The sequence below is a fragment of the Berghia stephanieae genome, chromosome 2, assembly GCF_034508935.2.
Source record: "Berghia stephanieae isolate SIO BIC M18660-M18661 chromosome 2, UCSD_Bste_1.3, whole genome shotgun sequence".
NCBI classification, from domain to species: Eukaryota; Metazoa; Mollusca; class Gastropoda; order Nudibranchia; family Aeolidiidae; genus Berghia; species Berghia stephanieae.
This window is the reverse complement of record NC_088361.1, coordinates 24,102,844-24,127,958: the sequence shown is the minus strand read 5'-3', so window position 1 is coordinate 24,127,958 and position 25,115 is coordinate 24,102,844. Positions and strand designations below refer to the sequence as shown.

The 25,115-nt window shown below is 36.5% G+C and overlaps 1 long non-coding RNA gene across 1 annotated transcript in view; it reads right to left on the bottom strand.

Annotated features, from left to right (window-relative positions):
* LOC144966749 (uncharacterized) overlaps nt 1–25,115 on the bottom strand; it is a 182,212-nt gene that overhangs the window by 117,872 nt on the left and 39,225 nt on the right. Inside the window, exon 2 of the long non-coding RNA XR_013644264.1 lies at nt 23,227–23,267. This is a non-coding gene — a long non-coding RNA (uncharacterized LOC144966749). The remainder of the gene's footprint in view (nt 1–23,226; nt 23,268–25,115) is intronic.

Genomic DNA, 25,115 nt, shown 5'->3' with positions numbered 1-25,115 from the left:
CCAGGAAAAACGAAAGGACCCGTAAACAACCTGCGCCCAATAACATTACTGAATACCATAAGAAAAACACTGTCAACTATTGTCCTCAACAGAATTAGACCGAAAATAGAAAATTATCTATCACATAGCCAAAGCGGGTTTCGCCAAGACCGAAGCACATCGGACGTTGTATGGACACATAAATGGTTGGCAGCAAAGGCACTCAAAGAAAACATATCCATAACAATAACCGGAATCGATATGTCCGCAGCCTTTGATACGATCGACAGAGGAAAACTTTTGGAGATATTAAAAGAAATAGTAGACGAAGACGAGCTCCGAATAATCCGATTTCTCCTCAGCAACACAAAGATACAACCAAGGATATACGGGGCCACAAAACAGACGCAGTTCGAAAGTAACATCGGGACCCCCCAAGGAGATAGTCTGAGCCCGATTCTGTTCACAATATACTTAGAACACGCTCTGAAAGAAGTTCGAAAAGTCATTCCAAAACCAACGACTCATATTGAGAATGCAATCCCTAGAGAAATCGCCTATGCAGATGATGTCGATTTTATTGGATCAACACCAGCAAATATAGACATCATACAAAATACCCTCATGAAATATAACCTCCAAGTCAATGCCAATAAAACCGAATTTACAACAATATCGAGGAACAAAGAGGAATGGAAAAGAACAAAGAAAGTCGGCTCACTAATTGGAGACACCGAGGATGTACAAAGAAGAAAACAGCTATCAAACGCCGCACTCAGTAAATTCACCAATGTATGGATTAGAGGTGACAAAATAAAGAGAAAAACCAAACTGAAACTGTACCATGCTCTTGTAAAACCGGTACTTCTGTATAACTGCGGCACTTGGGCGTTGACAAAATCCGAAGAAGAACATCTGGATGCCTTCCATCGCACACAGCTAAGAAGGGTACTGGACATCAAATACCCCAAAAAGATCTCAAATGAATCACTCTATAAGATCACAAAAGAAAGACCAATCTCCCTTGACATTTTACAACAACGATGGCAACTTTTCGGTCACATACTACGCAGGGACAAAAACATACCAGCAAACCAAGCCATGTCGGGATACTTCCAAAAACACGGGAACCTTTTCAGAGGAAGACCGATCACAACACTCCCTGTGATCCTAAACAAAAACCTCACAACACTTGGACAAAGCATTAGTCTCATAACGGCAGGGGACCTTGAAAATCTGAGAACCCTAGCAGAGGACCGGCAATATTGGAGACACCTCACACAGGAAATACTGGAAACAGCCAAGGCGACCCGATCTTTCGGTCGAGACGCGAAAGGCATCTAAGTCAGTAAGTCAAGTAAGTCAATTTCTATTTTGATATAGTCGCAAAAAACATTTTTTAATGTTAAGGAATGTCTTCCGAGTGAGCCACGAATACTAGAAATGTCAATCATCCGACCTCAATGATAGCAAGTGAAAGGGGTTAGTTAGCCTGCAAGAAATCAAGCAGTGCTTGATAACCCGGTTCGGCCTGGAGTGACAGAGGATTTCCCGCTGTCCCGTGCGATTCGCCCTCGACACACACGATCGGCTCATTGAACCCGGGCCGATCGTCTCAGTTATTTAAATTTTTCAGGTGCGAGTTATTTCCCTTTGTAGAGTGGTTTTGGGATGAAGAGAGTAGGATTGGCCTGAGCCGGGCGGGGGCTTACGCCAGGTAAACTCTTTAAAGAGTGTTTCTGGCGGTCGCCAATCTGACTCTAGAGTCTATCTGTTGTGATAAATCAGGAACAGCATTTTCTCTGTCGAAAATCTTAGGAGGTTACTTACGTGTTAGATTGTATTTTAATCAATCAATGAAAACTTCAATTTTTGTCATTTATTAATTGACTTATAGAGGAAATTACGAAAATTACCCCGAGTGTTTTGAGACCTTAAATTTTCTCTGGTAATGCTAAGGTGTTTAATAAATTTCTCAGAATATTAAATGTTTACTAATTCTCTATCTGTATATGGTTTAGCAGGTTTTAAATGTCACCTCCTCATACGATGATGTAGACAGCAAATTTCAGCCTTAAGGAAAAGTGGTGAGTCCGTGAGAAAGTCAATTATGAAAAATGGGAAAATGAATCCGTCGTCGAAAACTCGATCAGAATGCCTCTAGAATAATTTTGAAGACAAACAAAGAGCAAAGTGAGCTATTCGAAGTATCCGGAATTTTAGCAAAATCAACATTACATTTCCTTTAACGAATTCTCTTCAGCCATTTATAAAATAAGCATAATATTATTGTCACAAAACTGTTTGACATTGCAATGCTTTTGATAATGTCAACAATTTTTGCTGTAGGATAGAGTTGATTTTTGAATGACGAGTTTTCTTGAAAAAATTTTAAATACTAGTTTACCAGTGTACGACAGTTTGATTACCTCTCAAACACATTGAGGGGACATGGCAGTGGCTCACTATGTGAAGCTTACGTGAGAATCCCAGGGAATGACAATACTTGCTTCAACAATTTGCAAACATATTATTTGATAACTAAGGATAAGACATTTGTACACCGCACAGCCTCTTTCTTAAATCGGGATCGTGACTTGGAAGAATTCGTCATCACCGCTCGCGAAAAAGTTTAAAGTGAAACATCAGCGAGAAATTTTATGGATACCGTATCTTGGGATCCAACAGGTGCTCTCCTTGTAGACTTTATTCTTCTTGGTCAGAGCATCAAAGCTGCCAAATACTGTGCAACTCTTGATAATCTGATAGAAGCAGTGCGGTGTAAAAGGCCGGGACTTTATACTGGAGCGGGATTCTTTTTCATGAAAGACCCCCCCCCCCCCCAATACGGCGGGTCTGACAAGAAATTGGTTTCTACATTATGGTTAGGGAAGATTACCCCCACACACCCCATAGCTTTGATTCCACTCCTGATTATCATCTCTTCGGCTCCCAACACGCTACCTTGAAGTTTGAAGACCTTATGAAAGAAGTGAATGCCTGGATGGCTAAACTTGGAACTTTCTTCAGGAAGTGCATGCATTCAATGGCACACTGTTGGTTAGAATGCATCGATAGTCAATGCGACTACGTCGATAAAAAAAAAGAGTGTGCAAATACTTTGGATGAATTACGCTAAAAAATTTTCAAGATAAAACAATTTTCACATTAGGTCTAGATAGTTTCCGAATTACCCTCGTAGTTTAAAAAATACTATGCGAATTATCTAATACCAGTTTTGAGATGCTACTTTTTTGTATCCAATATTTTGAGCTCATTATTCAAACTCACGCGCAGAACCTCATGTTATGGTGCGCGGTTAAACACTTGAGGTATTTTTAATGGGATGAAATTGCCTGTGTTTGCCGCCATATCGGCAAAGAAAAACAGAAAAGATGCTTTGATTTTTTTCTTCTTTGTAAATTTCCAGCGTGTGCTAAGAATAGATAAAGCATTTTATAGGAATTTTTAACTGTAGTCAAACACGACTACGTCAGATGGCACTTCATATTGTTTAATATTGTTTTTATATATAAAGTATTTCTCATTTTTTTTTAAAATGAGGTTACCATTAAACGTAGAGCCTTCTTGTTGATTGTGGGGGTTTTTTACCCACAGTTTCTGTTGGGTGAAACGCATAGTGATTGTAAGATGCATCGAATATAGTACAATCTTGTAAGGGAAATACTTAGAGGCAAAATTCTATAATATGGGCAATATGAAAGAAAGAAAGTTTAAGGCATAATGTCATAGCTGAATTTAGAAAAAAAATATATAGTACGATAGAAGGATTTAGCATTGTTAAATCTGATTTAGATTATTATTACTTTGCTATTTTGAAATGAAACCAATAAAATGAGTATCCTTATTTAAGGAATAGCTTGATATTTGATGCAGCTATGTTGTTAAATTCCCCCTTAAACATCAAAGTTTTTTCTTCTTTTTTTTTGTTTTGTTTTGTTTTGTTGTTGTATTGGGTTGTTGTTATTTCTGGCGGTTTTTCAGTAATGCTTGTTTCATATAAAGGTTTTATTAAATCACGAGGCTTGGAAAAAGTAAATCTCATATTTCCAATTACTTCTATCAAACAACTGCCTAAAGGTTTGTATGGCATAGATAGGAATTTATTACTATACGTCATCTTTCACATGAGATGAATGTTTCAGTAGGATGAAAGGATATTCAATATGACAATGGTCCTTGAGGCTTGATTGGATTGGATCTATGTGAGATATTGAAGACGAACCACTCAAAGGATGCAGACCCACGAAATAACCCCCGGAAAAGGCTACGAGACCATGATTGACACAGGGGAGATAAGGGTGAAAAGAAAACAGGAGCCTGCAATAGAATCGTAATCATAGAATTTCGGATCTACGGCAGAAACTGGCCATCTTGACCTTTTCAACCTTTCCTTTCCTGTGGTTTCCCTACATTTGAAGAAATTGGTTTTTGTGCTCAGTTGTGCTAATACTATATTTATTTCTCAGAAAATCCAGCTTAATATTTTCTCACCCCTTAATCATTTCTCATAATGTTTATTTCATATTATAAATGTTTCATAAAGACAGGAAAATGAAAACCTCATTTACATCAATGACGCTTTCGAATCCTATCACTACATTAAGCCTAAAGTAAATCACAAAATTGGTGGACAATATTTTGAAATCTCTGTGCCCCGTTTCTTGAATTTCCCAACACTCCACGTCAGATGTTCAAAGTTCCTTGACGATTTCAAACTTGTACCTCAGTGTCACATTTTCACTTTGTAAATTATTAATAATAGATACATTTAATTATTAACTGAATGTGATCCACCGTTTAATATGCAAAAATTACACGATTTTTACGTTGTGTTACAATTTATGTGAATCGCTTAGAGTATGTTACAAACCGACAAAGCGCGATTATTATTATTATTATTATTATTATTATTATTATTATTATTATTATTATTATTATTATTATTATTATTATTATTGATAATTGATAATGATGATAATATTTGGTGTCGAATTGCCACAAATGTAACGAATTGAAAATAAAATGAAGAAGTTTACGTTGTGTATATCGCACGCGTGAAAGAAAGAGAGGAAGAGAGAGAGAGAGAGAGAGAGAGAGAGAGAGAGAGAGAGAGAGAGAGAGAGAGAGAGAGAGAGAGAGAGAAAATAAGTAGGAGTGAAATATCTGTTCAATGTTATAGTTAGCATATAACATTGTAACAAGTGTAACTAAATGTCAAATTGCCATATTTATGGGCAATAAAGATCTATTATTATTATTATTATTATTATTATTATTATTATTATTATTATTATTATTATTATTATTTATTATTGTTATTATTATTATTATTATTATTATTATTGTTATTATTATTATTATTATTATTATTGTTATTATTATTATTATTGTTATTATTATTATTATTATTATTATTATTATTATTGTTATTAATTATTATTATTATTATTATTATTATTATTATTATTATTATTAGTATTAGTATTATCATCATCATCATTAGATAATGATAGAATGAAAAACATAGTGAATGGATTTGTAAAAATTTTGATCTTTATTTTAGAAACATTAATCTGTCTGGCTTTTAAGTGGTGTATTAATGATTTTACTGTTTTTATTATTGCCTGAAGAAGGGATTATCCCAAAACGTTCCATTTTTGGTTCTAATAATAATAATAATAATGCTGAAAACTTATATAGCGCTATAACTCCGAGACACCAGACTCTAAGCGCTTAAATTACAAATTACTTTGGCTGAAACATACTCATATACACACACAAGCACACACACACACACATACACACACACAACAAAACACACAACACAAACCAAACCTATCTTGCTTCTCATACCATCTACTAAAATCGAAACAAATATGTTTTAAGCGAACGTTTAAAAATAGACAAAGATTCTTTTTCACGAATGTTCTGCGGTAAGGCGTTCCAAATAGAGGGTCCGAAATGAGAAAAGGATCTCATTCCAGCATTTTTCCGAATTCGAGGGACAACTAGTTTTGTGGAATCACTGGCCGAACGTAAGGGGCGGGGGTTTGAATATCTTTCAATTAGTTCTGAAAGGTAGGAAGGGGCAGTACCTTCAAGACAACGATACACTAAAACACAAGCTTTGAATTTAATCATTTTCTCAACAGGCAGCCAATGCAGGTCATGAAGTAGAGGTCCGGCAGAGTCGCACCTACGCTTCATGAATACTAGTCTGGCAGCGCTGTTTTGGACAATCTGAAGACGTTTCAGATTGTATTGCGAAACGCCAAACAACAGAGCATTACAATAATCCAATTTCGATAGTACGAGGGACACAACCAGGTGCTTGGTCACATCCTCAGATATGAACCGTCTAATGGAAGCAATCTTTTTTAGTTGGAAAAAGAGAGATCTAACCAAATTATTAACCTGATGCTCCATCGACAGTCCAGAGTCTAAGAATGTGCCAAGGTTTTTCACTTTGTCAACAATTTGAATGGAGGCATCCCCCAACTTCAAATCTGTTTCACTTTTCCACTTCCTGGTCCCCACATACAGCACCTCCGTCTTTCTTTTAAGAAGGTGTTATATCTTCTGTTTTTTTATTTATTATTTTATAAGAACTGTGATTGCAATGATTAGCAAAATGAGCGTGTAGTAATGAGGCAGGTTGTTCTTGTGGCTTTGCAATCGAACGCAACAAGTTGTCATTGACTCAAGCGAATTATGTAAGGTCTTATCAGGAGTACCACAAGGAACAGTACTTGGACCTTTATGCATCTGGATATGACCTTGGAAACGAATTATCTCCATAAACAAGGCTTAACGCTCTCCCTTGTCGACCATTTTCATGATTTTTCCGGAAATGTTATACCTACTCAACACAGAACTTGACTTTTTACACTCAAATTCATTAGCAAAACGTATCCAGCATACTATATAGATATCCACATTTTGTGCAGCATAACAAGCTTTCTAAAACAAAGATTTTTCATAAAATGTTGTAATGTACAGAACAAATCTGATTAAGAAACATGTTTATTGTATGGTGACAAATGAGAGTTTTTCCTGTAGCTGGTAAGGAGAGGGTTAAACCGTTTGCAGACGATACCTTCTTTTCAGGACAATAGATAGTAGCGCAGATGAACATGTACTCCAGAAATATCTTGATTCTCCCATACATGGTCATATACAATACATGGCACATGAAGTTCCATCCATCAAAATGCTATGTCGTGTCAATATCAAACAAGAAAGAGCCTCATACTCACAATTACACAATGCACGATCATCTTTTACAACATGTTGACTCCATAAAATACCTCGAAGTCCATCTTAATAAGAAAGTAAGTAGAAAACCCATATATTTATTTATATATATATATATATATATATATATATATATATATATATATATATATATATATATATATATATATATATATAGAACGTATCACAACAAAGGCAAGTAGGATGCAGGGGTTTTTCAAAAGGAACATAAACAAATGCCCACGAAGAATTCAAGGCCAGGCGTACACAGCACTTATCAGGTCAATATTAGAATATGCCAGCGCCGTGTGGGGTGCCTGACATAGACAAGATTGAAAAAGTACACAAAGCAACTGCAAGATTCGCAAGATTTCACTTATTATCATTTATTTATCAATACGTCAATTCTCCGTGGTTTTCTCTCTTTTTAACTTTCTTTTTATCATTAATCTATCGGCCCAGTCTGGAGGTCTCGATAGCTCAGTTTGTAGAGCACTCGCCTCACAATCAAAGGGACTGAGATCGATTGAGGGTGCCCTCGATATTTTTTCAGGCACCCCTGTCCACCTAGCAGTGATTGGGTTAGCGCCCTATTCTTTTATTCCTATCCAAAGTTAACAAGCAATTGCTTTTGTCGTTTCACGCTATATAAACTGATATAAAGTCCTCTCCGTGAGCAAAATAGCTCTGGAGGACTACTACTACTACAGTCCATCTTTAGAAAATATAATCGAAACGAAGATCAAAAGCAGCAAAATCAAGAGAAAAAGGTTAACGACGCTGATTTGGTTTATTGAAAAAGACAAGAGTAGAAAATTAGATGTCACTCGTATGTCTTCTTGATAAGGCGATGTCGTGAATACCCACACTTTGATTCTCTGACCCAATCTTAAAAGTATTTGTGTATGTTTATAAGTATGGGAGGGAGAGAGAGAGAGAGAGAGAGAGAGAGAGAGAGAGAGAGAGAGAGGGGAGGGAGGAAGGGAGAGAAAGAGAAAGAGATAGGGAAGGAAAGAGAGAAAAATGAATAGATAGATACGAGGTGTTTTTACATAATTAAGAATTCCTCTTTTGTAACTTCACTTATAAGCAACCTAGAACTACCAAAATTTGAGACAATAATATAACGTCACACGTCTAAGAAATTTGTATTAGTTGTCGTATTATAGAGCTGTGACGTGGCAAGTTTGTCAAAGGAAAATAACAGAGCAAATCATTGATGCGACCTTCTCACGCTACGATCATCGGGTTGTCATCAAATTTTCAAGTCTTGTCGACAAGTCTGCTGTCAAAATACACAGAGACCTTTGTTAAGTTTTGGAGCAAAATGCTCCTTCAATTCAAACTGTTAGATGGTGGCAAGTTGAAGATGGGAGATCTGACATGAAAAAAAGGAGAGAAGAAAATAAAACACATCGATTTTTTTCGACACACGTGGCCTTATACATAACTAGCCTGTCCCACCTGGTCAAACTGTTAACGGAAACTATTTCAGAGTGACTACCTCTTAAAGACAAACTGAGATAAGCGATACGAAAAAAGGACCCACTTTTCATAAACGAGGTGTCATTCTGCATAATTACAATGCATTTGTTCACAACTCAAGAGTTGTGAACAGCTTCTCGAGGGCTACTCATGGGAATTGTGTGAACATCAGCCTCATTCACCTGATCTTGCCCCATGCGAATTCCATCTCTTCCCTAAGGTGAAATAAATGCTGCGAAGTCAAGGATTTAAAGACGAGGACCAGATTCAAGAGGAGATGAGGAATGCAATCATGGCCTTGGACAAACAGCCACTGGTCACCATCTTTGACTGTTGGGTACACCGAATGCAGAAATGTGAGAATTTAACGGTTCTCATGATGAATAGGGAATTGAATAAATTTTCATTTGATACCAAATACAAGGTTATTCGTGATATTATGAGAGGACAACGCGACAGGAAAACTCAATTCTGAAACATACCTCTTAACTACATAGATAGCAGACAGATAGATAGATAGATAGATAGATAGATAGATAGATAGATTGATTGATTGATTGATTGATTGGTTGGTTGGTTGATTGATTGACAGATAGATAGATAAATAGAAGCTAAATATATATATATATAGCAACCACATTCCACTACAATATCACACACACACATGTACACACAACACACAACACACCTACACGCACAAACACACACACATACAAACACACACACACACACACACACACACTCATAATATAAACATGAGAGCACATCACAATACACATCAAAACTAATCACCACTACACAGCGAAACAACTTTAGTTTGGAGTTTTCTACGGACATGACAAAATGGATTATGCCGACTGAAGAAGTGTGAGAAACACACAGAAACGAGTCGTCTCGGCAAAAAATGTGAGTGAAAATTTACATTATATATATATATATATATATATATATATATATATATATATATATATATATATATATATATATAAGAGAGAGAGAGAGAGAGAGAGAGAGAGAGAGAGAGAGAGAGAGAGAGATGATTAAAATAATTGACAATTCTGCAACCAATAAAACTAATGGCTTCTGAAGAATATGAAGTTTTTTCCGACAGTGAGTGACTAACGCTATCATTCTTGTATTACTATTGGAGTTATGAATATGGTGAAAAAGAGAATTTACATTGTAAATTATTAGATATTATATGACCCCTTGTCTGGGATAGGTATTATTTCTGGGCGACTCAGATGATGCTCAAAAGTGAGTTTGAAATGAAATTGCTACAAATTCATAGCTGCAGGTTCAGAAGGTCGTATAGCCGAATGGTCAAATCAAGCCTTGTGAGATTTTATCTTTATTGATTGACGTAAAATATCTCAGGGAGAAGCTAATCAATATAAGGACGAAGTCAAATAAGGAAATAGTAATTCAAAGTCAATTAGAATCGACTTTTTTGCAAAGAAATTATATATATACATATATATATATATATATATATATATATATATATATATATATATATATATATTGTTGAAAAGATCATTTCCACGCTTTATTTAGCTCGCACGATTATAATGAGACTCAGCTACTCAAACTGAACTGCTAGATGAAACTAAATTTTAAGGGCACATGTGCTACTTCTATTTCAATTACGATTAACAGCTTCTACAAAGAAGAGGTCAAAACTTCGATACAGTTGATAATAGTCAGTACGGGAGTCAGAAATATCAGAATCAAATACTGAATCAAATCGAATAAAATAGGTTCATGCTATTCTTAGTTCAGGTAAATTGAACATTCAATCAGTCAAGCTTTATCTTGAAAATCGTCATCTTATTAAGGTACACTATGTCATTTGTAAGAATCTATTTCAGTTTCGATCTTTTTATAACTACAAAAAAAAGAGAAATTAATCAAATATTGACTCATGATTAACTGCATTTATTACCTTCGTATTTAAGTTGTGTTTCACTAATGCCTGCTTATCGTGTATTTTGCTTGTTTATTGTCAATACCACACTAAGATTTGCATTTTAATTATGATGATACCAGTCTTTTGATTTTTGCCAAGTATAGATTTGAAGATATTGTTTTATGGAACCTATTATATTTTTTACACCAGCCATACCGAAAGAGTTTCAGTATGATGATAAATAGCTTCATCTTTTGAAGTAAGTATTTATCAACACACAACTCATTGTTGCCTTTATCTTGATGGCAGCAGCTGATTCTAATTGTGTCACACTACGATATTATGATGACCTACCCAGGCCACAAACTCATCGCCGCAATCGTGTACGGTCGTGAACCCGCCTGGAAGCTTCGTCACAATGCAACGTTCAACTAGATGCTCTGCGGTTTCGGGCTCTGGACCACAATGGGTATATGTTGGACAGGAGGCAATTCCCCACGTGAAGGGAGTGTGCTGTGAGGCAGGCTCTCTGCCACCCAATGTCTCCTCTTGCTGGTGGAAAAGTCTGGCAACTTCTCCCCCAGTTTCAAGGAGTCGATGTCCCCGCCCCCTCGAAGGAGAGACATTCGTCCAAACCTATTTCCATCTCGTATATGCAGCTCTGTCCGAAGTCACGGAAGCTACGTACAAAGGTTGCCGGGGCTTATTTTGGCTCGAAACAAGGGCGCCGTCCATTATGCGCTTGAGAGGGTTACCCCCATACAATCCCTCTCTTTGTGATCTTATTAAGACAGTTGTTTGAAGACGACAAACATAGATTTGCTGTTTTAATAGTGAGAATCAACATTTCAAATCTGGAATTGTTTTATGGACAAAGAGTTCTGACGAATGGCTTCCATAAAATATCATTGCGTGGTTTAACTAAAAAACAAGAATGATTTTGGTCAACTTGTGCCGTATAATGAAAAGGGAAAAACGGTGGTTTAGGCATTTCTCGTAGAGAACAAGATACCCCACATCCCATGATCTCACTTGACTGTAACAAACTGGCTTTATTAAAGATGGCCGGTCAAAAATCTCGAGGCGAAATTATAGGATACATGAAACTGACTTCCGCTATAATTATCTTCAACAAATATCATGTGTCGAGGTTTCAATAAGTATAAGAGGGACAGGGGAAAAAAGGCCAGGCACTTGGTACGGTGATCTCAAAAGTGTTTCAAGTACGCTCCAAATTCTAATGAAGAAATCTTGTGTCGAAATGAAAACATCGAGTTGCTTTTAATAAGTGCCATGTTCATGGCAAGAAATTCAAGTATAGTTAATCAGAAAGTCCTCAGAGAGGACCCCCCCCCCAAACAAGTGTTTCGACCTTTAACTTCTTCCATCTCTATTGGGGCTGGACCTCACGTATTCATGACTCCCAAGTGCCTTTCTACTTTTATTAAAGTACCAGTGCGGATCCCGAACCCGGAACCTCAGGGTCAGAATTGTCTATATTTTGGTGTTTTATATGTGCTTTTATCTTATTCACTACGCCATCGGGAGGATGTGAAAAATGCATGCAGTAAGGTCTCGTCATCTTATATTGATCGGTCTCATTAAGCAAAGAAAAACAAGAAAAACAAAGAGATTTTCGAGAGCAGAGATTGTAACTTTGTCCTGGCACCATCTTCAACTGTGATCCATCCACCGTGCCGAGCTGGTATAAATCTCATCAGGAAAATAGAGTTACAATAAAAAATTATCAGAATTAGAAAATTTAAGTTCTAAAAAAAGATTAAAAAGCAAAAGATGAAGGAGTTGATTATAACTCAAATTTGATTTTATTCATCCAGATCTTCCCGACAGAAGACCGTTTTGAGACGAATGGTCACAATTACCCAATGATGCCGTAGAAAGGTCTGCAAGGAATACAACTTCAGACAGTCATTCAGGGGCTTTTTTGTTTTCTAAGTATGTAATCTAAATTCAGGAGAATGTTTTTGTTCAAGAGCAAACGTTCACGTCGTGCTCCTGTAATCCTTCTCTGAAGGAGACTGATTGCTACACTACGCGACCAGAGAGAATAAATTGGGCGGTAAAAGGATAGCCCCTCGGCCCAGACAATGGAAAACTTCAATGTTGTAAGTTTCAACACAGAAGGAATCTCCCATACCAAATGCAAGATACTGACAGAGCTAAAAGCAGATATAATTTGCTTACAGGAAACCCACAAAGACTCAAAACCACCTTGCATACCTGGCATGCAACTAGTAATACACCACGAACACCCAAAATATGGAAGTGCCATGTACACTCGAGAAAAATCTACCATACTGAAAAGCGATGATCACTCAGAAAATGACATTGAGATTCTCAGAGTAGAAACAACACTGATTACCATCATATCTGTGTACAAACCTCCATTAACCCCATTCAAGTGGCCCCAAATGAATCTATCCGATAGAAAACCAACTCTGATCATTGGAGATTTTAACAGCCATAACACTATATGGGGATATGAGCAAAATAACCTTGACGGAGATGCTGTTGAGGAATGGGCGGCCGGCAATGACCTCACAATCCTCCATAACCCCAAAGACAAGAAAACCTTTATGAGTGCCCGGTGGAAGAAAGGTTACAATCCGGACCTGGCATTCATATCCTCTCAACACTTCTCAAACTTTGAAAGGACTGTAGGTGAGCCTATACCGAAATCTCAACACAGGCCTATTACCATCAACATCAAACCAGCTGTTAAAGCCCTCGAATCAAATGCGATACCACGATTCAATTTTAGAAAAGCAAATTGGGAAAACTTTACTAAAGATTTAGACAATCAGATCACCAATATAAAAGTGACCCACAGAGATACGACGACTTTAGAACACTAATATGGAAAGTTGCAAAGAAAAACATCCCCAGAGGATGCCGAAAAAGTTATATTCCATGTCTCCAAGATGAAAGCAAGAAACTATATGAAAGATACATTGAATCATACAAGGTGGATCCTTTCAGTGAAGGAACCCTAGAACTGGGTGAAGAACTCACATCAATGATAGCCGATGAAAGATCGGAAAGATGGAAGGAATTAATAACCTCCACCAATATGACCCTAAACAGCAAAAAGGCCTGGACTACAATTTCAAAACTGAATAATGACAAAAATACCCAGACAAGAGTGGCTGCAGTAACACCTGACCAAGTAGCACATCAGCTTCTACTGAATGGGAAACCAGCCAAGAAAGCACGAGGCCAACTAAAAGCCCTGAAACGTGAAATGGACAAAGCCCTCAAGGATAGTGAAGATCATCTTGACTCTTTTACCCTGGAGGAGCTACTAGAGGCCTTGTCCCATCTGAAGGCAGGAAAAGCATCTGGACTGGATGGAATCACAACTGAGATGATTCAACACTTTGGCCCGAGAACCCTATCCTGGCTATTGGACCTCTTCAATGTATGCGCAAGGACAAACAGGCTGCCAAGTGCATGGAGGAAAGCAAGAGTAGTCGCCCTACTGAAACCGGGGAAAGATCCAAAATCCAAGAAAAGCTATCGCCCGATTTCCCTCCTGTGCATCGCATACAAGCTATTTGAGCGAATGGTTATGTCCCGCATGTCACCCAGTCTAGACGAACAACTGTCTCCAGACCAGGCTGGATTCCGACCAGGACGGTCAACATGTGGTCAACTTCTTAACCTTACACAATTCATAGAAGATGGGTTTGAGACAAAACGGGTCACTGGCACAGTCTTCGTCGACCTCACTGCAGCCTATGACACAGTGAATCACAAGATCCTACTCCTCAAAGTGGCTAAAATGATAAAGAATAAGAAAATTGTAAATATTATCCAGTCACTTCTCGAAAACAGGCGCTTCTTTGTTGAAATGGATGGCCGGAAGAGCAGGTGGCGCACCCAGAAGAATGGTCTTCCCAAGGATCAGTGCTAGCTCCAACACTTTTCAACATATATACAAATGATCAGCCTGAGTTCCCAAATATCCGCCGATTCATATATGCTGATGACCTATGCCTCGCAACACAGGATGTGTCCTTCCAACCAATCGAGAGCAGACTGACAAATGCCCTAGACACCCTTACAAAGTACTACACTAAAAACTCGCTGAACGCCAACCCAGGGAAAACACAAGTGTGTGCATTTCACCTCAACAACCACCAAGCCCACAAAAAACTTAACATCAAGTGGAATGGCCAGACATTAGAGTACAACTACCACCCAGTGTACCTCGGAGTGACGCTTGATCGGACTCTGTCCTTCAGAGAACACGTGAGGAAGACCAAGGCAAAAGTGTCCACGCGTAATGCCCTCCTTGGAAAGCTGGCAAACATGAACTGGGGAACTGACCCTAAAACTCTAAGGACCACAGCATTGGCCCTCAGCTACTCAACTGCGGAGTACTGCTCAGCTGTATGGGCCCGATCATGCCATGCCTCCAAGCTAGATCCCGAGCTCAACAACGCCTGCCGGATCATAACGGGCCAGCTGAGAGCAACACCATTACCACTGGTCTACCGTGCAGCAGGAATAGCCCCACCACACATCCGGAGGGAAGCTCATGCCCAAATACAAAAATACAAACAGGAAATGGACCAGAGACACCCCTTCATGACCACAATTGCCCCAAAAGCAGGCTCAAATCAAGAAAAAGCTTCCTCACAGTAGAGAGCCTTCACCCAGACCACTCAGCATTCTTCCGCCTGGACAAATGGGTAGAATGGGACAAGACAGCAAACGATGCCCTCCAGCCCCCAACAGAAAAGCTCCCAGCAGGCACAGACCTCAAGAGAAAAGAATGGGTGGCGCTGAACAGAGCTAGAGCAAAGGTGGGAAACACCGCCACCAACCTCTTTAAATGGAAAATCTCACCGGGCACTGAATGCCCATGCGGTCACCCCAGACAGACCATGGACCACATCCTGTCCGAATGCTCGCTGGGACCTCACTGCACCAATGCTGACCTGAGGGAATGCAACCAGACTGCCCGGGACTGGCTGACTCACTGGCGCGACAAGATATGATGATGATGATCCAAACAAGGCAAATGAAGAGGTTGTTCTATGATGCAAAAAAATCACCTTGAGACATGGCACAAACGAGAATTAAACACTCCAAATGAGTAAAGACTTTTACAAGAATATTAATCTCTCGAGAAGTAATCTTCATTGTTTTTTAGATGTTTGTATGATAGTAGTAAAGTTATTACCACACATGAAATCAATATTCCGGACATGAGGTCTTGAAAGATACACAATGGATTCCTAAACTTGTAAAAAGATTAGATTCACCGATGCAGACTTAGACGGATCTTGGTTTCAAGCACACCACAGAGGACACCAGAGTACTGTAGATATGTTTACATTTCTCAAACCCTCATGAAAAATGACTGATCCCAGAGGGATGAAATTTTGGGTTTATTAATCTAATAAAGTCTAATAAAGTCCTCTATTTTACACTGACATTATTCAAGTATTCTTCAAAGGGCAATAAAGAAATTTTGTGTCCAAAATAGGACCATCAAGTTGTTAAAAATAAGTAATAAATTTATTACAGCACTTAGGGTGAATAAAGTCATGATAAGGGCATTGCTTTTAATATGATATATTTCTGTAGTGTTATTACACAACGTTTGGCGAATATTGGGAATCAAATGGAATCGAGTGCCGAAAGACGGAACCTTACGTGGGCTTTCTATGGAATCAATACGTCCCTGACTTCGGATTTAAATTGCCTTACAACAATCGTCCTCATTTCAACGATGTTTAAGAATATAAAATGATAAATTAAAAATAGCATCATGACCTATCCTAAGGGTCAAATCACCATTAGTGTTCATAGAAAAATAAACAAATATAATCTGTCCATACTAATCATTTAGATGATTAATGAATGCATCACCTTTTCTTGCTTGAATTGACTATTGACATCGATAGTGATTTGTTTGATCATTATTCGCGTTTGTAAAACGGTCTTGTATTACATAAACGCCGAAAGCACTTACAATACTGACTATTACACGAAGAACTAAATACACCTAACTTATGAATTTAGCAAATTAACATTTAGTGCTTTTGATAAATCTAAACTTGTTTTTAAAATACATTAAATGTGTTAAGTAATATTCACCATATTATTTCTTACATTATTATTATTATTATTATTATTATTATTATTATTATTATTATTATTATTATTATTATTATTATTATTATTATTAGCATTATTATTATTATTATTATTATTATTAATAATAATAATAATAATAGTAGTAGTAGTAGTAGTAGTAGTAGTAGTAGTAGTAGTAGTAGTAGTAGTAGTAGGAGGAGGAGGAGGAGGAGGAGGAGGAGGAGTAGTAGTAGTAATAGTAGTAGTGGTAGTTATAGTAGCAGTGGTAGTAGTAGTAGTAGTAGTAGTAGTAGTAGTAGTAGTAGTAGTAGTAGTAGTAGTAGTAGTAGTAGTAGGAGTAGTAGTAGGAGTAGTAGTAATAGTAATAGTAGTAGTGGTAGTTATAGTAGCAGTGGTAGTAGTAGTAGTAGTAGTAGTAGTAGTAGTAGTGGTAGTAGTAGTAGTAGTAGTAGTAGTAGTAGTAGTAGTAGTAGGAGTAGTAGTAGTAGTAGTAATAGTAGTAGTGGTAGTTATAGTAGCAGTGGTAGGAGTAGTAGTAGTAGTAGTAGTAGTAGTAGTAGTAGTAGTAGTAGTAGGAGGAGGAGGAGGAGGAGTAGTAGTAGGAGTAGTAGTAGTAGTAATAGTAGTAGTGGTAGTTATAGTAGCAGTGGTAGTAGTAGTAGTAGTAGTAGTAGTAGTAGTAGTAGTAGTAGTAGTAGTAGTAGTAGTAGTAGTAGTAGTAGTAGTAGTAGTAGTGTTGATATTGTAGTGGTGCAGCAGTCGTAGTAGTGGTATTACTTTTGCTATATGAATAATACATGCTTATATCAATCATATGTAAACAAAGCTCATAGTACAGTGTACGAAAGCATCATCGTCGTCGTCGTATTTCATGACATATGAATTTTTTGTGTTGTATCTGATACCCACAAGGTCAAGTGTTATTTTTGGGTGTTTTTTCATGATTTTATTAAATTATATTCAGGCTATTCAACAATTAATCTTTATTAAAAGTGCGGCTATGTGGTCTTGTTGTATGACACTCGCTTTAACGATCGTATGGTCCTGGCTTCGAGCCTCGTTTGGCGAATAGTTGAGTCATCTGACTCTCACCGTACTCAAGTGTAAAAAGAGTACTTGGACGTTAACAGCGTTGGCTCTGTCCGAAAAAATTGTAATATGGTTTGACAGTCGTCATTTATTATTATTATTATTATTATTATTATTATTATTATTATTATTATTATTATTATTATTATTATTATTATTATTATTATTATTAATAATATTATTATCATTATTTGCTTTGCATTATTATTGATTTTGCTAACGTTTATTTATTGATTGGAAATGTATTCATGTTTGAGTTGCATTGTTAATTGCCTAAAAATAAACCTTTGAATTTGAATATTTTAGTTGTTCCTTTTTAGGACATGGGACAGATATCGCTTTGTGTACTACGCCATCATTCGATCACTAATTGTTTGCGTACCACGTCATCAATATTTCGGGTATTACTTTGTATTTGACCCTTATTTTAATGTGAACAAAGAGGAAAGGAAAAGTCTTACTTACTACCGCATTTAGAATGACTAGTTTCAGAATCCGAACATGGAAAGTATTTTGGTCCTGTCCAAATTTCAAAAATCAATATTTGCCTGATCTTCGGTGATGAAATGGAAAGCACTTTCATTCATACTGAACTTTGCCCCTAAAAAATTTATAAAATATGAAAAATTGCTGAGACTTGAGCAAACTCCGAAATCAATGCTTTCATTAATGCTTCAGTTATTGCGCGGGGACATATGTGAATGTGTGGTTTGCCAAAGCTCTTTATAATGTTTTACTTATTCTCCTGGGATGTGATTTACAACAAAATTGCATACCCAAAATGCCGCTGTCAATCACATCTGAGTCACTGGACAATCACGCAACGGGCTTGCTATCTTTGGTTGATGGCTTAAACGGCCATATCAAATTTCTCTATGCATTAATCTCTCTCTCTCTCTCTCTCTCTATATATATATATATATATATATATATATATATATATATATATATATATATATATATATATATATGAGTGTTGGTGGGTACTTGTAGGTACGAAAGTGCTCGATAATGGTGGTTAGAGCTAATATATAATGTAAATTTTCACTCACATTTTTTGCCGAGACGACTCGTTTCTGTGTTTTTCCTTTAATTCACACTTCTTCAGTCGGCATAATCCATTCTGTCATCTGATGACAGAATGGATTATGCCGACTGAAGAAGTGTGAATTAAAGGAAAAACACAGAAACGAGTCGTCTCGGCAAAAAATGTGAGTGAAAATTTACATTATATATATATATATATATATATATATATATATATAACTATATATATATATATATATATATATATATATATATATATATATATATATATATATTGATAGATTATAAAAAACAAAATCCATGAAATAATAGCGCTCAACTTTTTGATAAAAGGAGCTATTTATAAAATATTTCAATTATAATTATGACCAACTTGAATTATTTTATATTGCTAGAAGGATCGATAATAGATAGATAGAATCTTTATTTGTAAGATCTCCGGTTGAAGTGAAATAGAATCCCGCTTTTTAAGGATTAACATTTCAAAGTCATTTTTGAAGTTTTCTATGACAATAACTACTTAAATACTCTTTATGATAAAGAACCCAATTTCAACGACTCAACACGTCCCATTCAAAGAAGCAGGAATGGGAAGGGACCAGATTAACCGGTAAAATGACAAATCACATTTTTACATTTGGTCGGAAAAACTTCTACTTCAATCATCTATCGATTAAATGAACCCAAACTTGTCAATAATTCTTAAAGCCAAGAGATATTTAAAGTCAATTTGTTTGAACAATATTTCTAGAATATTTCAATTTTTGATAAGTTGTCGGCCATTTTAATCGATATAGATTTCTGTCGTAATCTGAAGAAAAAAAATCATCATAACAAAATTTATAACAACTTAAAATTTTTGGCTAGTGTTGTCAAAAATTGTCAGGTTTGTGAGTTTTGACAAGATGAGGGTCATTTTATTGTTGTCGGATTACGACAGATTTTAAGTCAAAGTTTTCTGTCCAAAATTTAATAAGGTGTTTCGCCGGGTACGAAAAAAAGACAGAAATCCCCAAGAGAGATGTAAACAACACAACCTCATACACACTTGACAGTAACTGATGGCCTCATAAAAGATGTGTCTCGTAACACCAAAACACCACAGGCGATATATTATGCCATATGAGCTGACATTGGCTTTCCACGTGTTAATATTTAAGCTGGCGCGTGCAAGAGAGAGAGAGAGAGAGAGAGAGAGAGAGAGAGAGAGAGAGAGAGAGAACATCAAATCAGAAAGTAGGGCCATGTGCTTGACTCGGAGACCACGAGAGAGAGTCAAGGACACTCCAAGTGGATAATGAAGATATTCCTGGGGCAAATCAAATCATAGGGTTATAACCTACGTGGTCTTAAATATATTACAAAGCAGTAACATTAATACTTGAAACGAATAAGTAAGGGTAAGCTTCGATGAAACAGCGTCTTCACGTGTTATATTGAAAGTCTCGTTTTAAGGTAGGGATTCAAAATATTATCAAATATTATCAAAATCAGAGAGGAATCACATATTTAATAGAATGGCATTGGGCGACCTGACATAGTATTGTCGAGAAAGGTGATAAGGTATATAGAAATATAGCAGTTCTATTCATATCACGGATGAGCATCTTGACATTTTATCTGGCTTCTTGGATTGAATGAAGGCTCTTGTGATTGTATTTAGATAATTTTTAAACCTATAAGCTTGGTATGCCCCATTTCTTTTGGTTCTAACCATTATGCGAAAATAAGATTCCTGTTTCCTAATTCCTGATTTGTCAGCAAAATCATTTTGAGACAGTACTGATTTGGATGAATTTAGCAAAATGTCTATTCGTAGAAGAGAACGAAGGACGCATCTCGCAACGCTTTTGAAACCTGGTAATTCTGTTCTCTTCATTTATATTTTATTTCATATTACATATCGTTGAAAATAGAACAGCAAGATGGATTCAGAAGTAAAAATAACAGTTAACACACCAATTTGCAATTAGGTTTAAGCCATAAAAATTACTCGAAAATGAAGATTACACAAATTTGGTGCTTACATTGAAGCATGCGTTTTTCTTATCTTTATCTCGTATGATCACCATTCATCTCACTCTCACTCACTCAATCCTCTCCGGGCCTGCTGGCACTTGAGGCTTTGCAAGGGATCTCCAATAGTCTTGCCAGCTCCTATTCTTAGGGCCACCTCGAGAGACAGACTATGCTTTAGGTCCTTCTCCACAGTACCTCTCCTGGTCTCCGTGGGGAAGCTTCTCTTCCTCTTCCCTCGGGGACGTCCATCGCCTACCGTGTCAATGTTTCGGCGGGTCTGCAACAGATATTCTAACCATTTATTTCAATGCATGAAAACACTCATCGTTTCATGGATTTCACAATTCCACTTGGGGAATAGGTCTCCTCTCTCCGACCAATGATGCTCCCCAATCTTTAGAATTCTCAATGTCATCACACTTATCAATACGACGAGATACCATTTCCCAGGAGTTCTGGATGCAGTTCAAATCTGGACTTAAACTGAACCAAGCCATGAACTTGATTTGTTAAAAAGAATTTCTATGCGATTATTGACGAATGTTGACAAGCATTTTCCATTTTAAATGCACTCAGTTCTGTGAGTCTTTTTGAAAAAGAGGGATATCATTAACATTTCCATCAAGTCTATGGACAATAATGATTTTATTTGCTCATCGCTTTATGCATTCTTTTTGTAAGCCCATATTTTCACGGATGTCAATCAACCGTGCTGCTTCAATCACAATTACAATCAATTTTGGTATCGGAGTAGGCACAGAAGAATATTTAGCAGTGATGATAGATTTATCTTCAGGCGTTATGTAAGAAGGCAACGCTTTTGTTTATCCCTCTCCTTCCCAGCCAAGATATTCCCCAAAACTTTACACCCAACTTACACAAAATAGATGTTTTATTACTCAGACATAATAGCAGTAAAATTCTTGCGATACATAATTTATTTAGCAAAACATGCTCTACAACACAATATTCATTTTCATTCAATTTTATGATGTACAAAAGAAATGTTTAAAAGGAAAATGCTGGCTTTATCGTAACGAATGTGACGAATATCCTAATTTTGGGAAGGAAAGGGTTAAAAGTGTTGCTTTATTTCTATCCGCAAGTAGGTATATTAATTGTAATGGCAATTATATTGACCGAGGGCGAAACATTCTTGTTCCCCATTTGATCACCAAGTTGTTTGTGGCGTTTGCGACAGGAAATTTAAAGTGGATAAAGCTGGTGATCCTCACTTATGGTTCCAAATGTAAATAAATAAATAAACATGAGGGTTTTTAAATAACGACTTAGACCTTGTCAACAAGAGCTAAACTCATTTCCGTCACTTAAAACAAGTAAGAATAGTTGAAAAAGAAACCACATTTGTCTTTTTTTTTTTTGTTACTGTTAGGTTTTGTTAGACGTTTGGTGAAAGCTATATTTGACACGACTGGATAGATAAGATACCAGATGCGCGTGCCGTTTTTTCATTTGATCAAATTTGAATAAAGAGAAAACTATGTGTGTGCTGGTAGAGGAAAATACGAAGTCTTATTATAGTCGATGGGTTGGATAATACAATTAAATTATTGAGGAAGTCATTGGATTAGACCAATCTTAATTATGTTTAGGACACGTTATCCTTAGCAATGCGAAAGACGTGACGATCCGTCAGGACGTAAACACTGGATTCACGAGTAAGCAGTGATAAGCCCTAGTTTCGACAAATAGATTTAGAATCTGTGACCCATCGTTTTAAAACGGTATTATGTCTGAATGAATTCTATACCGAAATAAAATCACTCCCAGATATCATAAGTCTGGCTATAAATTCAGTTTCCACCACCTACATGGTTCATTTCGATATATAATACTGCTTCGAGACGATTGGTCACATTTATGATGTATTGAATATGTTGCATAAGATTAATAGCAAATAAAAATGTTTAAAAATAGATCGTTATGATCTTTCTCCAACATTTAAAAAAGAGAATAATAGTCAAAATGCAAAAAGAAAAAATTAAGCATGACAATAAAAACAGCTTAATTGTGACCCGTCGAATCTAATAGGTATTATACCCGTGTAAAATATACTCAAGACATCGAATTGAATAGAACACAAATATATAATTACAGATTTGAGACTCAAATCGTTTATAGAACAACATTCTCACTTCAAAATAAAACACAATGTAAGATCTCATAATTTAGATCTTACAGTCAATTTTCTGTATTTATTTAACCCGACATAATACCGTTCTGTGGTGGCGGGTGACAATTTTTGGAGTAACCCAAATTGCTTCACTCACCTTACACATTTCCATTACATGGTTTGCCTTTTAAGAACATTCTGAAAGGTACAGAGAGGAAGAGAAACAATTTCAGTCAGGGTTTTTAATAAAACTGGAAAGTAATGAAAACATGAAGCCTGTTTGTTATGTGTTTTTTTTTTAATTTGTAATCATATAATTTAGGTTGTTAACAAGACAGTGATATTTCTATAGCGTCCATTGCCGATTAATCTTGACTTTATTCTGATGACTAAAGCGACAAACGTGTAAATACAATTGAATTTTTTTTAAAACAAAAAGAAGTAGTAGTAGTAGTAGTAGTAGTAGTAGTAGTAGTAGTAGTAGTAGTAGTAGCAGTAGCAGTAGTAGTAACAGTGGTAGTAGTAGTAGTAGTAGTAGTAGTAGTAGTAGTAGTAGTAGTAGTAGTAGTAGCAGTAGTAGTAGTAGTAGTAGTAGTAGTAGTAGTAGTAGTAGTAGTAGTAGTAGTAGTAGTGGTGGTGGTGGTGGTGGTGGTGGTGATAGTAGTAGTGGGAGTAGTAGTAGCAGTAGATGTCGTAAAAGAAGAAAGAGGAGAGGAAGATGAAGTAGTAGTAGAAGAAGAAGAAGAAGAAGAAGAAGAAGAAGAAGAAGAAGAAGAAGAAGAAGAAGAAGAAGAAGAAGAAGAAGAAGAAGAAGAAGAAGAAGAAGAAGAAGAAGAAGAAGAAGAAGAAGAAGAAGGAGAAGAAGGTGAAGAAGAACAAGAAGAAGAAGAAGAAGAAGAAGAAGAAGAACAACAACAACAACAACAACAACAACAACAACAACAAGACAATCATCTGCCAGTTCCAGATTTTTCACAATATCAAATTAGTTTACAAACGTAAGATTCATTTTTATTGTATCAATAATTGATCAATTTAATTTATTGAGTCGACAGACCGAAGTCCCTGGTTTAATCTCTCACAATGACTCAAGGGATTTCATCCAGCCTGACTCGTCCGTGACTCCATAGAAAACAAAGGACTTACTTCGCATTGACAATGAATCGATCATTGAGTCTAATACTAATACGGTAAGCATCCATAATTAATGGTTTACAACAATCCCTGTGAACTATGAAGCCCGCTGGATTGCTGTTAACCTGTTATCTATCGTACCGTGGGAAGACACGTACGGTATTTTAATATTTGGCCAGAAAACTCGTCCTTCAATTATCCCTAGTTTGAGAGGGGGGATTTTTTTGCCCTCAGCTAAATCGATCGATTTTTAAAGGAGGAGTTTTCTGGTCAAATTTTGAAAAAGGCGTTTTTCCCAAGTACGGCAGTTAACTGGTACTAGTTAATAGTCGGCCCAGAGAACAAAAAGAAAGCATTGTCAATAGAATGCCTGAAAGTGTCAATAAAGCTATGATATGAATATATGTTTGAAGGCCTACATAAAAGAATTTTTTAAAATAAACAATGACCAAGACCTTATATTATCTCCGTTAATGGATGAAAGGCAGTCATAAAAATACATCAAATATTAAACACTTCTCCCCAGCTAACGCTTGGGGTTATCTCGACCTTTTTCGTTGAAAATAACATTCCCTTCGGACAAGTAGAGCATTTTTTTAAAAAAGTGGAAGTCAATATATCTAAAGAAATAAAAGAGAAAATTTAAGTTCACCCCGTTTTTCAACGATGTTCATCTGTCAGATCTATGAGAAAAACGACCTAGATACACACCGCTGTGTGTCAAAGTATCAAATACATTCAAGGCCAAGGTCTGGGAGTTTTTGACAAGATTAGAATCATTTTAATCGATCGACATTTAAAGCACGAGTTTTAATGACAAAAATTTACGAACGTGTTTTGTCAAACCACGACAGATATATGGTTGGTGTTTTTAGGTCCTGTGGAATATATCGCATTAAACAATGTTTTTCA